We start from the raw sequence: 15500 nt of genomic DNA on the forward strand, positions 1-15500 counted from the left end.
AGAGCACTAATATAAGTCAGCCTGCATAGTTACTCTGCAAGTTGACTTTTCAGTGTTATCTTGGAAGTCTGGTCTGTGCCTTCAGTGTAAGCCTTGTTTGAGCATTCCACAGTTTGAATACAGAACTCAGGTTTTCCAGTTGGTTTCCCACAGACCTGCAGTCCACCCACTGTCCTTCACTCATCAGGATTCCAGAAGATTCCCTGCAGCGACACAGACACGTCAGAGTGTGGGTCAGGCTTGGCGCAAATGTGGAACAGCTCCTTGCCTCCTGCTTCTTTGCATGTGCAGGTTTGCAGATGCAAACCGGGGATCTTACTTGCTGTTTGCAAGCTTTAAGCCAGTGTAAGCTCAAACAGTGTGAGCCCCACAGTGTGAGTGGGGTCCTGTGTGAAAGAATGACACTGCATAAAGTAGTATTTCATTAGTAGGGAAATTAATAGCATATCTTGGCTGCTTTAATTATAGACTAAGAATTGGAAAAATGCTGCTGTACCAGGGAGAGCCTTCCAATGGTGAGGGGAGACATGAGAGACAGCTGTCCTTTAAACACACAAAGGGTGGCTGTGGGAGGTCCAGCCGTGCTGCTTGGACTCTGACCGAGGCCAAAAGCCTTGAAGCTCTGGTTAATGCTAGCAGAGGAGTAAAGCTGACTGTGTCCCTTCTGGCTGCACGTAGGCTTAGGTGGTCTTGCAGGGAAGGTTGCGTCCCAGCGCTGAGGATCTTGATGCTTGTGTCTCCCCGGTGTGGGGCACTTCCCACCTGTTCCCGGTGAGTGCCTGGTACCGGTGCTAGACTGCCAGCACATGAGGATGTGGAATCTGCTGTACTCAGCCGCTCTTGGATGGACTTGTTCCTTGCTGTTTTTTTAGGCTTAGCATACAATTTGCTGGATGAGCCATGGAAAATAGAGCCGTGTGTGAGAAACTGCCTGCCTTTGCCAACGAAAGCTGTTCTTCGCTCTCTCTGTCCCCAGAGTGCTTAAGAAACTAATCCAATAGACTAAAGTTGAAAAAATAGGCACATGGCTAACATTTTGCATGCTGTTGTTTCTTCTCTGTGATCCCAACTCATTTTTTTAACTGCTATCACAGAGATGCAGGGATTACTGCTGGGAAATATAGGTTAATCTTTCCAGGAGTATTTATTGTTAATGACAGGTGTGTTTATGTCTGTTGAAGGTTGTTTTGAAAACAAGGCTGATCCAGACTGTTACAAAGCAAAGCCTAAAATCCAGAGATGGCAGCTATTTTTGTGCTGGCAGAACACAGGAATCTGGCTCAATACATCAGTAAATTCAGCTGGTTCTCTCTGCCTGCCTGCCCTCCCTCCCGTGTTACTCGCCCCTAGCAGGAAGAGCCAAACAGGCAGGCTACTTGGTCCTGAACTGTCACAGTCCTCAGGATGGCAGTTTTCTGAAAGGTGCTAGCGGCACAAGAACACACTAACAGCCTGAAAGGATGTTGGTGGTGTATACCCCATCTGGCTTTCCTTCCCTGATAGCTGCAGAGGGAGGTGGACACCCCAGCTGAACCTCCTGGTGGGGTGAGTCAGAGCTTGCCATGAACTTCATCTGAGAAAAGGGTCCCAATGCACCAAGTGCTGTGCAACACATGAGAAGCAGACTTTGGCTTTGTGGCTAGACGCAGCTACGGCCAACCTGATCTGCTGGCAGCAGTCCTGCATCTGGAGACCTCCAGAGGTCCTTCCAGCCAACACTCACAGGATGCCAACTCTGGCTGGCAGAACATTAAATAAGGGGAGGAAAGGTTTTCATTTTATATTTTGGCTCCACTGGGAAATAGATGCAAAGGGAGATAAACAATCTTGATACAGTTAGGCAGCACAGATGATCCGCAGTAAAACTGGGAGTTTAACCCAGTCCTCATTGGTCTCAGACCTGGTCTTTTGGTGAGAGCTGAGCGAGTGCCTTGGAATCAAAATTTTTAAGGGAAGAATTTTACCTTTTTTCCTGGCAGAAAATTTAATAAAATAATTTTCAGATCGCTCCTGATTCAAAAGCAGTTTTCTGCACTCCCCTCCTGTATCCCTCCTGCTCTCTTGCTTGCCTGGGAGAGCAGCTTGAGCACCAGGCCAGGAGTGAGCTGTGCCTTATGCTGACCAGGTCACCTGTCTGCAGTGGCTGGGGAGCAGGATACAGGCACCAGCTAGGGTGCAGAATCACAGCCCACAGCTTAGGGGGCTCTACACCCGTGAGGACCCTCAGTTTCACTGCCAGACAACCGTCTGGCTTCATGTGGGACTGGTGCCTTAAGCTGCAAGGCTTAGTTTCCTATGGTCCAGAGCTGTGCTACGGCACCAGGAGGCCACATAAGCTTACGGTGACAATGATGTCCTTTCTCTGCTCTCTGAATTACAGCCTACTGACCTGCAGTAGAGTTTTGCTTTTCTCAGCTTTCAGACCACAATGCCGGAAATGAGTCCTTCCATTGAAGTGCATTTGCTGTAGTCTCAAAATAAGATGCACCCCTCTGAGGCCAGCATCTTGAGAGAGGCTGCACACGGGAAACAGCCTGTGTCATTTCTGTCTCTCTGTTCTTGAGAATATTTTTTATGAGTCCCAAAAAAAAACCCCCACCTCAAGAACCATGGCTTGCAGGGAGACACGTGTGACTTGAAATCACCGTGCAGTTCCAGAGAGTCCTTAAACCCGTGCAAAAGCAGGCTTTGCTTCTCATTGTTGGTGAGGCAAACCACATGCTAGGCCATGCGAGGAGACACAGATCAATGGACATTATTATCCCCTGTGCTGGGCATCCATCAGGGAGAGATGCGGAGAAGTAGAGGGGGTCAGCAAACAGCTGCAAGGCGGGAAGGGGCATGGGGCATGGGGCACGTGGCCTGCAGGCAGAGCTGGCAGGAGCTGGGCTTGGCTACCCTGGCCGAGGGGAGGCAGGAGGGGGGTTTAACATCAGCCTAAAACTGCTGGAAGGGCAGCTGCAAATCGCTGAAGGCTTTTGGTAGCCTCAGCCAATGCAGCAAGGGGCAATAGCCACATGTGCTGTGGGGTTGTAGTGGGCACAACTTCACCAGCAGCCCTGGGACAAGGCACCAGGGAGGTGGGGACAATCCCTGTCCTGGGGAGGGGGTTTTAGCTGTGGCCACAGGAAACCTGGGGGCTGAGAGAGCCCTGCCACTGGCTGAGCTTGGGCTGAGAGCCCCCTCTACGAGCCCTGGTGCTGCTAGGACCCTGCAAACTGCAGACCACGTTCTGGCTTTATCCAACCCTTGGCGGCACGGCGGGGAGGATTGGTAATTTGGGCCTGTCTCTGAGAGATATCCAATGAAATATGTCTTGGACTAATTAGGCTTTAGGGCTCAGGAACTCCGTTCCAGTTGCCTGGCCTCTGTTTTGACCCCTCTTTTCTTTGAAGTTCATAGAGAAGAGGGGAAAGGAAATGAGAGGAGAGGCCCTGCTTTTCCTGTAAAATGCCTCATTCCTTATAAAATAGTTTGGCAGAAATCTCTTTCAGCTGGACAAGCTGAATACTTTAATACATGCCTGCAGTCATTTTCCTCCCTTGTCTCATTCCTCTGGCTGCTCAGTCACTGTTCCGCATCAGTAAAACTGTGGATGCACAGATAGAAATACTCCTTGAAGAGGTAGCAGAGAAGATCTCCAAAAGTGTGTTAGGGGGCTCTGAGTTGCAGCAGCTGCATTATTTCCTGGGCTGGCTGGAAGTGCACAGCACTGTGTAGTACAGCAGGGCTAGCTCCAGCTCAGCTCTGGGTTTTCAGGCCTTTCTTCCAGGCAAGCCTGCTGGGACACACAGCTTCCAGCCTTTGCCAGGCCATGGAGAAACCACACCAAACATGCTCCCGCCTGCCTTGTTGTTGCGCAAGGAGGAAAGCAGCCCAGGCACGGTGAGGGAGAGGCATGTGGTATCTCAAATCTCTCCTGGGGACTAGGGATGTTTCAGAGCAGGGGGCAGCTGAAAGCCCCAAAGAAAGTCAGCCATATTACCTTCCTCCCGCCGTAACACAGAATCACCAGATCTTGTTAGGAAGGCAGCTCTGAAGGTCTGTAGTCTAGCTCCCTGGTCCAAAGCTAGATCAGGTTGTGCTGAGCCTTGTCAAGTTGAGTTCTGCGCACCTCCAAGGATGGACATCAGGTCTCTGAGATGCACCACCCTCACGTGGAGGAATTTTCTCATGCCTAGCTGGAATGTCCCATCCTGCAGCATGCACTCATTGCCCCATGTCCTGTCCTTGTCTGTCTCTAAGAAGAGGCTGGCTCCATTTTTTCCAGAACCACCAGTGGATGACCCCTGTGAGGACCCCCTAGTTGTTTCTTCTCCAGGCTGGGGAAGCCCAGTTCCCTCAGCATATGTTTGTACACCCTGTGCTGCAGCCTCATCACCACCTTTGTGGTCACTGCTGGACTCTCTCCAGTTTGTCAGTGTTGTCTTTGTACTGGGTAGCCCTGAACTGGATGCAGTACAGAGATGAGTCTTGAGCAGCACTAAGTGGTGAGGAAGGATCACCTCTGCTGTGCTGAACTTCATGACCTTGCTTCTGGCCCATTCCTCCAGCCTGTTGAGGTCACACCGGGTGGCAGGCCTTCTTCCCGAAACATAGCAACCACTCCCGCAGTTGACATTAGCTATGGGCTTTTACTCATCTTTTCTCAGGTTGGCTTGAAGCCCATCTTTGCACTAGATGTGTGTGCAATGGGTTGACAAGGGTCCCGGGAGCTGCCTGAGGTTTCCTCTTCTCTCAGCGGGCATCTAGGGCAAACCGTGGGAACCGCTGTTTTCCTGGAAGGTGGCCTTGCAGCAAAAGGCAGCTTGCACAGAGTGTGGTTAGAGCTGGAGCCACTCTTACTTCTCCTTTTGAGAGGTGAAAGGATGGCCTGAATGCGGTCAGAGATTTCCTGCACCTACGCTTGGTGGCGAGCCACCTGCAGTCCTTGAGCCGGAAGTTTCACATCCTCTTTGGGACCAAGCCTACCCCACTGCTGCGAGGACGAGGACCAAATCTGGTTGCAGCAGGGCCTGAGCTCTGGTTTGGGTGAACAGCAGGTGATGGGGAGTCTCCAGCTTGCCCAGTGCTCTTCACGCGTACCTGGGGGTCTGAAGGGGTCTGCAGCAGCATGTAAAGGGCCTGTTTTCACACTTTCCGCTGGCTTCGTCTTCGCCCTCTGGCTTCTGGCTTGGGCATCGCAGAAGCACTGGCACCTTCCCTAGGCTGTGAGGAGCCACTGACCTAAGGCAGGTTAGGGAAGGAGGATGCAGGAAGGAGGAGACCAGGGAAGGTAATGCTAGTACTGGGCTGTGCGGGGAAGTTTTCTGCCATTTGCAGTGAGGAACAGCAGCTGAGGAGCGTGGGGAGATCCAGCACAACTTGCAGATGGCCAGGCAGTTGCTGGAGTTCCCACAGAGCACAGCTTTCAGCTTCCATTCCTGTAGTTTTCCACATGCAGTTAGCACAAAGTGTCTGCGGAAGCCATGCATGCAATTATGCACCGGTGCGGGGGGCACGGGGGTGCATTAAACCACTAGAGCTGCAGGCACCCCTGCACAGTTTTCATAGAGGTGTCTGCTATGCTTCTTATCTATCTGCATGGTTTTTGAAGTCCTAAAGTGACATATGAGGACAGCCAGGCATTTATTTGGGTGTATACAGAGCAGAGGAGGCCTCCTGAAAGCAAAACATGTCATGGTGTACTTAGGCTGTATCATCTTGGAGGGGGAGACCACGTTACAGATTTATTACTGAAGCTGGACCTTGCAGCCCGTTGGAGTGATTTTAATGTGTGACTCATGTCAAAACTGCTTCAAGTTCAGAAGTGAAATTAGAAATTAGGCTGAAAGGGCTGTTATTCACAGGAAAAATTGATTCAAAACATTTGCCTTTCATTTTTAAGGACTGCAGGCAGGGGAGAACTGTGAGAAGAATAATTTCTGTGTAACTGGAGACTAATCATGAATAATGACACTCCCTGGTGACGTTAAATAGGATTGATTATATTTAACTTGCAGGCTGTTATATTTCCAAGTCGTAATCTTGGGCTAGGCTCTTGGACACTTTTACAAATGAGACAAGATGCGATAACACGAGCAGCAGGAGTAAGGAAGGGACAGGGAATGGTGTTTGCGGCTTGGCAGGAGGGAGCCTTTCTTCGGTTAGCCCCAGTCCCGGTCCTGCCTGGGGATCATCATCATCAGCAAGACACTCAGTCTGCGCTCTCAGGAGCAGTGGTCTTGCTGTTCTGTCACCAGTGTGAAATGCCTTTGCCCATGACTGATGCTTGGCTCTGGAGCAAAACAAGGGATGTGACAGCACGGCGAGGCTCATCTGTGCCCAGGTTGCAGCGTCAGAGGGCTGGGGTTCGGTATCTTGTGCTGGCTACTGCACTTTCCTATGCAGCATGGCAGGAGAGCATCCAGGTGGCTGGGATTTCAGGCACCAGTGGCATGAGCAAAAGCTCTCTCTTCAGGCTGTTCTTCCCTGACACACCAAACAAAAGCAGTTTTAGTGCCTCAAAATGTGCAAGCTGCTTGTCCTTCATTTGGCTGTGTCTCTGTCTCTGGGTGTCTCTTGGGGGTGCAGGACAGGGGACCAGCAACTGTCCCTTTGAAAGGGCAGCATCCCACTGGAGAAGGGTGCTTTATCCTAGGTTAGGTGAGTGCAGGACAACCACAACTCCTCTCACCCATCTGTGCGGGAGGCTGGGCAGGGATAAAGCTCACCATGCTTTTTCCCCAGCTGGCACAGGAGGGCTGGGCTGATGGGAGGAATGGCTGCCTGGACAGAGAGACACTCCAGCAGCCTGTACTGCTGCCTGCCTGGTGGCAGCACGGGAGCTGGTGTCCTCTTGCTGCTTTGTGTGCAGCCTGACCATAACAAACCTCAGAGTGGACAAGGTACACTTTGGAGACAAGCAGAATATTCCAATTAAAAGTGATTTATTTTTTATTTTTTATTTTTTTTTAATAATACCTGCAATTTCAGTGTGCAGCAGGGTGGCTGGATGAGATCCCCAGGTATCCTTTCCCTGTCACTGAGGAGCACACACCTCACAGGGGCCGAAGTCAAAGTTTAAGAGTCTTGGAAATATCTGCTGGGACCCTCCCCTTATTGTTTTTATAGCCAGGAGCCCAAGCTGAGTGGGGGGAAGCCCAGCTCCTCCTGGCAAAGGGAGAAAAGCCAGCTACTTGACATTCAGAAAAATCAAAGCTGACTCTTGCCTTCAGAATACCCTCTAAGCCAAGATGGGAACACCACAGCCAAGGTGCGTCAGCTTGCACCCATGTCTCCTAACAAAGACATATTTAGCAGATATTTCCACTGAAGCAGGATTTCCTTTTTATTTGTTGCAACATGAGAAGCTATAGGCATTGCGTAGTGATTTAATTTGTTACGTACCACAGACCATGTTTTGTGCTTTATTGACTAATTTAGTAAAGCACCTTCAGCCCCTGCTGTTTATGAACAACTTGCTTCACCCAAATGGTTTCAGACCCCCAACAGTGCTGGTGGTGGAGTCTCTGGGGGTCTCGAGCTCATCCCCCCCATTCAGACCAAGGCTGAGTGTGCTGAAACAGCTCAGCTCAGAGGTGGCAGCGGCTGGAGATGTCTGTAGGGTAGTGGAGGTGAACACTCAGGGCAGCTCCTGGTTCACCTCCTCATGCTTTCATGTGTCCGTGCACAGACTGGCAGGGGGATGCAGCTGAGCCCAGGGTGACATGTAGTGTTGCACAGGAGCCAGCAGGACCCTCTGAAGGTCTCCAACCCCAGCACACAGCAGGTCTGTCCCCAGAACGAGGTCAGGACAGCTGTGGCTTTGTGCAGCTGTGTTTAAGAACCCCCCCCAAGGATGGTGACCTCCTCCCTCTCTGCTGTCCTGTCCCCCTGCCTGTCCAAGTTGTGGTAACTCAGGCAGATTCCCGTGCTCATAGCAGTGGCAATAAACACATCCACAGTTCCTGCGTATGCTGAGGGTATCTGCAGAGGCACACCATGCGGTGAGTGCTGGCTGTGCGTCTGATGTTTGCACTACAAGGCAAGGAGACCTGCTGGAGACCTTTGAGATTTCCCAGCTTGGCTGTACAATGCCTTGAAACTGTCCTTGCTGTGAGCAGGGGTTTGATGGTAGGCACCACTGGAGGTCCCTCCCAACCTGAATTTTCCTGTGATTCTGCTGTTGTAGGTTTGCTTGGCTTTTGGTCATGTTCCTCTAAACAAGAATTTGTTGAGAACAAATTTGCCATAACTTGAGCACTGTTGTGGTGAGAAGGCCGTACAGAGCCGCCTTCTTTTATTTGCCACCCCAGAAGACCTTCCTCTGGCTTACACCAAAAAGCCAGGTTGCTACCCAGTGTCAGACCCTTGACCACATTGGGCCTTTTGGACATGCTGGCAGGTCACAGCACTACGCCAACACAGATAGGCCATAGAATCAGCAGAGGATCCAAGGATGGTCTCAGAGACTCATTGCTGGCATTTAAAGAAGAATTTTGTACCTCTGCAGTGATGTGCGTGACAGGGAGCCTCTCCTCCCACCGAGCCCCACATGGCCATGGGGTGTGTGAGGAGTCAGGCTTGGACCGCCTCCATCCTGATGTTCCTCTCATGAATAGCACCATGACAGAGCACCCCACATTCCAAAACTCTGCCCCAGGAATAGGGGAAGGCCTTTCTGTGACCAAGATGCATGGCTGTTTCCTGAAGGCAGTGCTGTGCTCTTGTTCACATGCCTAGAACCAAGAAAAATATTACAACAAATACCAACGCTGGCTGTGCTTTCCTGTGATGGGAGTATGGCTTCTTTTAAGGCACATTTCAGCTTCAGGTGTCAGTTTGCTATGTTTTTACTGAGTGCAACAAAAAGACCTGGATAAGGAACCATCCCTCATCTGGAGAAACTCTGAACACCTTTGTGGGGTAAAAAAGGAGAGGGAGAGGAGGGAAAGGAGGAGAGGGAAAGAAACAGAGAAAGGAGAAAGGAAAGAGGAGAGAGGAAGGGAAGGGAAGGGGAGGGGAGGGGAGGGAAGGGAAGGGAAGGGAAGGGAAGGGAAGGGAAGGGAAGGGAAGGGAAGGGAAGGGAAGGGAAGGGAAGGGAAGGGAAGGGAAGGGAAGGGAAGGGAAGGGAAGGGAAGGGAAGGGAAGGGAAGGGAAGGGAAGGGAAGGGAAGGGAAGGGAAGGGAAGGGAAGGGAAGGGAAGGGAAGGGAAGGGAAGGGAAGGGAAGGGCCCACCTAGATACAACCAGTGATGACATTGCTCAGTTAGAGGCTCACTTCAGAGTGCACGATAGCAAATTTTGGAAAAATGATTATGATAACCATTTCAGAAATAATTAACATAGTTCTTTTCAATTGCTTGATTAAATTGCCAGCAGCATCATGTCTCAGGACAAACCCTGCTATTCAAAGTTTGACTAGTCAGGGAAAATACTAGAAGCATTACAAGGGGTCTACAGGTAAGACAGTGAAGAAAACTCTGGCTCCTGTTGTCTTCCTTTTTTGTAGATTGTATATTTCTATTTTTACTGCTTTTAATAAAAATCTTCCTTTGCCAGGGAACATCAAAAAACAGAAGTGGTACAGCAACACATGTCTGCAGACAGAAGATTAAGCTCTGGAAAACAGGAGTTTTACATATGTGTGTATGTACACACACACACATATATATGTACACATATACTTACGTAATTCTTCTGTTTTTGTTTTTTTACAGTGCTGGAAATAATCATTACGAGGGAGTGGCTGACATGATGAAAGGCAGAGCCTCAGTCCAGAGGGACCTCTCTAAATGGGAGGACTGGACACTGGGATGCTCACAAAGCCCAGCAGGTAGAAGTGCCAGTGGTGCGTGGGGTGAGGGAGGGATAATGCTCAGCATCAGTCCGGGCTGGGAAGTGACTGGTGGAGCTGCTGTGTAGGGCTCGGAGGTAGCTGTGAACATGAACTTGAACATGGGCAAAAAGTAATTTTCATTGTGAATAATGCAAACTGCTTACTGGGCCGTATGAGGAGGAGCACACCCAGTGCAGTGGGGGGGGTGTTGGAGATTCTTCTGTTTTTGTGACTCCAAACAGCTCTTCAAGACGATACATTATAGTAAGGACAAATGGGTGATGATGCTGGCAAAGTGCAAGAAAGATTCCTTCTCAACCCTCTGTGGACCTGCTGAGGCCATAGGTTGTCAGAATGGCGGAAACCCAAGCGTTTCAGCAGGGAGACCAAAGTGAGCAGGTGTGATGGCAGAAGACGGCAGGCAAGATGTTCTGCTGTGTGTTAGGCACTGGAGCGCACACTATACAGCTTGCTGGCATTGCTTATATAACTCATCCTCTGGACGGGGCAGCCACGAGAGCTGCGCTGGGGTGCAGCGTGCCAGCAGCACCATCCCTTCTGCTTCCTCCTGGGGCCATCGCTTCTGGCATGCTGGAAAGGCAAAGGTTAGGGTGGGTCTTGCGACACAGCCTGTTCCTTTCTCAGTCAACATGGGAGTTTTTTGGCACTCTTCTGTCCTTCAGCTTGTTCTTACTTTTTGCTTCTGCTAGGCATTGTTTTCTCTGGAGGCCAGGGATCCTTGGCCACACCATGTTTGCAGTGTTGCTCTTGCCGGCATCACCATGGTTTCTGCTGGGTGGGTTTCTGACTATCGTACCATCTCGTGTTAGCAGAGCAGGGGTTACTGAAACACTGGAGCAGTCTCTGCCATGAGCTGTTGGTGCAGCAGCAGCAGCCCACAGAGTTAAACATTAGCAGGAGTTAGTTATTTCCCCTAAAGGAGGCTCTTTATAGCTCTGCCCTTATTTTGTATTGTAGTCCCAGCAATACTGTAACTCTGACAGCAGGGGTTAGAAATTTGATTTGTTAAGACATTGCAATGTCATTATGTCTGGTGCTTTTTCAGAGTTTCCTGGATGTTACTTGAAACAGGATAATCACTTACTCATGTGCAACCAACGACCACATGGAAGCCGCTCACAAAAGAAGCCGCAGCCTTTGCTAACAAAGGAACTCCTTTCTGTTTTATTTTTCCAACCAAAATTCCCAAAACAATTCCTATGTTCTGGCTTTTGTGCTTGCTCTCAGTAACAAGCAACCCCAGCAGGGGTATGGAAGATATAGGTCTTTGGTCTTAGAATAAGTACCTTTGTCTGCATTTTTTTCCTGTAGGTAATTATTCCTAGTCTAGAAATGTCAGAATGGGGAAGATTTTTATTCTTTGGACTCATCTGTCTAGTGCATTCACATTACCATAGATGGAATACTTCAGAGAAGATAGAAGGATTTCAGTTTAATCAGGTCCAGGCATAAATTTTGGACCAACAGCTAATACAGCAGAACATCAGCAACATCTGTCTCCTCTCTGCACTCAGATCCAAGAGGACTCAAGAGCTCTCCAGGCATTTTTATGACAGAAAGATTTGCTTAGTCAAGAACCGTCTCCCCTTTTCTCCTCTTCAGTTTTCCTCTCGTTCCCTCCCAAATGCAAATCAGTAACCTTTATTTACACCAGGTCTGAAAAACATGGCTATGTTTAAATATGAACACAGATGGGCGTTTGTTTTTGGGGATGTCAGTCAACCAGGAATGCATAATCAATGTGAGTAATAAATTACACACAGCACCTCCATCTGCTCAGGCATCCCTGGGAGCCCAGAGCTGAACTGGCTCATGATTCCCAGGATTGAGAGCCCAAAGCAGGGGCAGACCAGGGACAAGTCTGCTTCCCAGCAGGGAACGGAGCTCTGGTGAGTTGGGGTACAGCAGCTGGCACATCAGCACAGCTGGAGCATAAGAGACATGGCAGGAAGAAATGCTGGAGCAGGGACACATTACGTGGTGGCCGAGTGGGTCTGCAGGATGGGTGGAGGGACTGATGTGTGAGGTGGACCCGAGGTAGGGTGGGGGGTGCTGCATAGGGACAGCTCATCCTGGGACATACCAGTGGGAGGCACCCCAGGGTGAAGGGCCAGACCATTTTCCATCAGCCACTGTTCTGGAAATGGGGTAGAGAAACAGATGGGGCCTCACCTGGCGACTCTGTGCATCTCCTGTGTTTTTGGGCGGGAAGCAGCTCCTCCAGAGGTGAATGGGGGAGGGGGAGGGGTGTTCAGTCTGCCCTAAGGCTGAGATTAATTTTCTGTGGGAGGTGCCCAGGTTGCCTTTTCACAGCCTCAGCCCCTGGGAGTGATGTTCTGTGGCCTCTTGTCTCTCCCTCCACCCTCACCTTTGGAGATCATACATGGGCCCTTGCCAGAGGCAGCCAGGACTACATCCATCTGGTGTTAAGGATCCACGCCGTACGTAGGTGCCGAGGTCCTAGAGCTGGGGGACTGTCAGCTAAACAACTACACAGCTGATCACTCACACCCTCCCCAGTGGGACGGGGGAGAGAACTGGAAATGGAGAAAAAGTAAAACTCCTGAGCTGAGATAAAGGCAGTTTAATAGAACAGAAAAGGAAGAGAATAATAGTAAGCAGAGAAATAGAATATACAAAACAAGTGATGCACAGCAGAATTTCTCACCAGCTGAAGCCAATGCTCAGCTAGTTTCCAAGCTGCCCTACCTCCTGGCCAACCCTGTTACATACAGAGCATGACCATGACGTCATATGGTATGGAATATCCCTTTGGCCAGTTTGGCTCAGCTACCCTGGCTGTGTCCCCTCCCACGGGAAAAGTCCTTGACCACTTGGCAACAGCTAAAACATCAGTGTATTACCAACATTATTCTCATCCCATAGCACTAACCAGCTGCTAGGAAGAACATTAACTCCATCGCGGCCAAAACCAGGACAGGGACTCTGCAGCTTGGTCTTTTGCAGCCACAGTGAGCCACTTCTCTTTCTTGGCCACATCCTGATATGGTGAAACATTACATTATTTGACATCAGCTGTTGTCTCTCATTTGTCTCTCTGGGGAAGGCCACGAGGCTAAATCGTAACCCCTCATGAGGTCATCTCTTCTGGTAGGTTTGCTGTGACGGGCACCTTCAGCAGCCAGCAGCGATCAGTCACTCAGCAGGACGCGTCTTGCGTCTTTACAGTGGTGAAGTGGCACATGTGACATGCAGCGTTCAGTCACTCCAGTGGGAGGGATGACCCAGCTGAGTGTTGTGCAAGTAACAGTCCCGAGCGTAGAGAATGGGGATCCTACACAGGACAAGTCCTTCAGAGGTCCTGCGAGACGTAGACAACCAGCTGGCTCATACTACCAGGAAATCAGAGGAACACTTAAATCAGAAGGGAGCTCTGGAACTCTGTAGCACATGCCCTGCTCAAAGCAGGCTAACCCCAACATCAGGACTGGTTATTCTGAGCCTTGTCAATTTGGGTTTGGAGTATCTCCAAGACGAGTTACCCTGCCAACCCTCTGGTCCCCGGCTGCACCCCTCCTGTAAGGAAGCAGCTTTCCCTTGCATCCAAACAGCATTTCCCCCGTGGCAACCCATTGCCCAGAGGATGGTAAAGTAAACACGTACATCCACCTTCCCGTGGGCATCCTCCATGGGCACACAGGGACAGCCATGAGACATGAAGCCACCAAGCACTGTGCACCTGTTGGGAATGGGTCTTTGGGGTGGGGAGGCAGCTACGTGCTTGTCTGACTGCACAGGGAAGCAGCAAGGAAACTCGGTCCCCAAATCTGTGGTGGGGATGGAGCTGACACAGGAAAAAAAAAAAAAAAACTTCTTGAAGCTCAGTCCTGCTTCGTTTGCCCTCCTGCTCTGCCTAGCTGTGGTGAGGCCAGCAGGAACGACGGTGGCACGGATGCGGCTTTCTCACTGCCTTCCACAGGCAGCAGTGCCAGGGCAAGTCCCTGCGGTCTCAGCTGGTGGCAGTGGGTTGGAGCTGTGCCTCCCAGGCGGTGGTTCGGTCCACGGCTCATTTTTTCCAGGGCTGGCAGAAGTTAGTTTGCAGAAGGGAGTATGACAGCATTTCAGGCATGATGACAGTGGTTTCCATGACAACCTGAAGGCATGAGTTGGCATCTCCCTGCTGTGGTGGCCGGGGAGCACACAGAGCTGCCTGTTCCCAGCTTCACTCTAGGTATGGCACATGACAAGGTAATGCCGGGGCAGCAGAGGGGAGTGTCTATAAGGTCTGAGCTACCCTGAGAGGAGGAAATACCTCAAAGAGAGGATCTAATCAGTTTTTATGCCAGCTAAACATGGGGATTCCTTTTGCAGAATGAGGATTGCCCATACCTACCTGAAGGATGCATGTTCTGCTTAGCATGAAGCTCCTCTTAACTTTTTCCAAGCATGTGTGCTTGTGCTCTTGCCATGTGCTGGCTGGGGCTGTGCAAGTGTGCAAAACGTTGTGTCCAGATACACAGTGGTTCAGACCTGTGGGCAGGAGCAACAGGAAAGCTGGAGCACTGTCCTTCCGTAGGCACAGTTGCACAGTCTTTGCAGCTGCCACTCGACAGCGGGAGCCACCTGTGTGATGGACCAGCAGGCACCAGGGTGTGCTGTGAACATGACCCACTGCAGCTGAGGCTCTCCATGGAGCAGGGAGCCGCAAATTACCATTAGCAGCAGGGATGTGCTCCCACAGCTCTACCTTCTGTGTCTGTGGGAGTCAGATGCTCCCAGGCAGTTCACCATGCAGCCCTGGCCTGTGAGCATCTGCTTGTAATGAGGAAACAGGAGGTCAGGAGAAAATCTCGCTGGAACAGCAGGACTTCACCCAGCACGCACCCACCCATGCTGAGCCTTGCTGCCCAGGCTGTGCACCCAGCAAGTATCCTCGGCATCACTGTGCAGGGTTTGGGTACCAGAAGAGTACCCTGATATCTTTGCTCAGGATGTGCAAGGAGCGAAAGCCAAGCCAGTAAGAAATGGAGATGCTATTCCCTCTGCCTGGGCGAGGAAAAGGCATAACAGCACTAGTTATGCAAGTGGTGTCAACCTTTCTGGCATTCAAGGTATGCTTCAGTCTTACATGTGTGGCAAAATATATTTTCTTCACACGCAGATTGTGTGAAGAGAATCACATTACTAGTTCATTGTCCCTACCTGGGCAGCAGGTCTGAGTGACAAATGGTGCTGTGAGGATGTGGGGAAGTCCCGCAGTGTTTCTTTAAGTGCTCTGTTTTGCAGCCAGTAAGTGCTGTGTAAATACTGGTGTGGTGGGAGCAAGCTGTGCTTGAAACATGAAACTCCTCTGAGAAAGGTCGTGTGCTTCCTCCGGGTGCATCGCAGGATTGCTAGCAGGAACCAGCCCAGATGAAGCACAAGGTGGAAAAACCTGTCCTGGCGTCCGTCCCCCAAGGCATTGCTGCCCCCCACCCCCTGTTGCCCTTCTTGGCTGGGTGGTCCCTGTCCCTCTCTGCTAGGAACGCGTTGGCACTTCTGAAGGACCATTGCCCTCAGCCTGCTGGTTTCACACTTCCCTCTGTCCTGATACATGTGAATATTGAAATATTAAGATCAATTCAAGCAATTAGAGCCATTGCTCAATAGATATAACCAAACAAAAGGGAAACCATTGTAACTTGGAAAATAATTAGTTG

At 50.5% G+C, this 15500-nt stretch overlaps 1 protein-coding gene and 1 long non-coding RNA gene across 2 annotated transcripts in view; one reads left to right on the forward strand and one right to left on the reverse strand.

The window, feature by feature from the left end:
• APTX (aprataxin) overlaps nucleotides 1-15500 on the reverse strand; it is a 125218-nt gene that overhangs the window by 41685 nt on the left and 68033 nt on the right. The gene's annotated exons all lie outside the window — the stretch shown is intronic.
• Nucleotides 8185-12238, forward strand: LOC142599431 (uncharacterized). The gene is made up of 3 exons (XR_012832991.1): nucleotides 8185-8907; nucleotides 10886-11729; nucleotides 12217-12238. It is a non-coding gene; the product is annotated as an uncharacterized LOC142599431 (long non-coding RNA).

This window comes from Balearica regulorum, chromosome Z (assembly GCF_011004875.1).
Source record: "Balearica regulorum gibbericeps isolate bBalReg1 chromosome Z, bBalReg1.pri, whole genome shotgun sequence".
Classification (NCBI taxonomy): Eukaryota; Metazoa; Chordata; class Aves; order Gruiformes; family Gruidae; genus Balearica; species Balearica regulorum.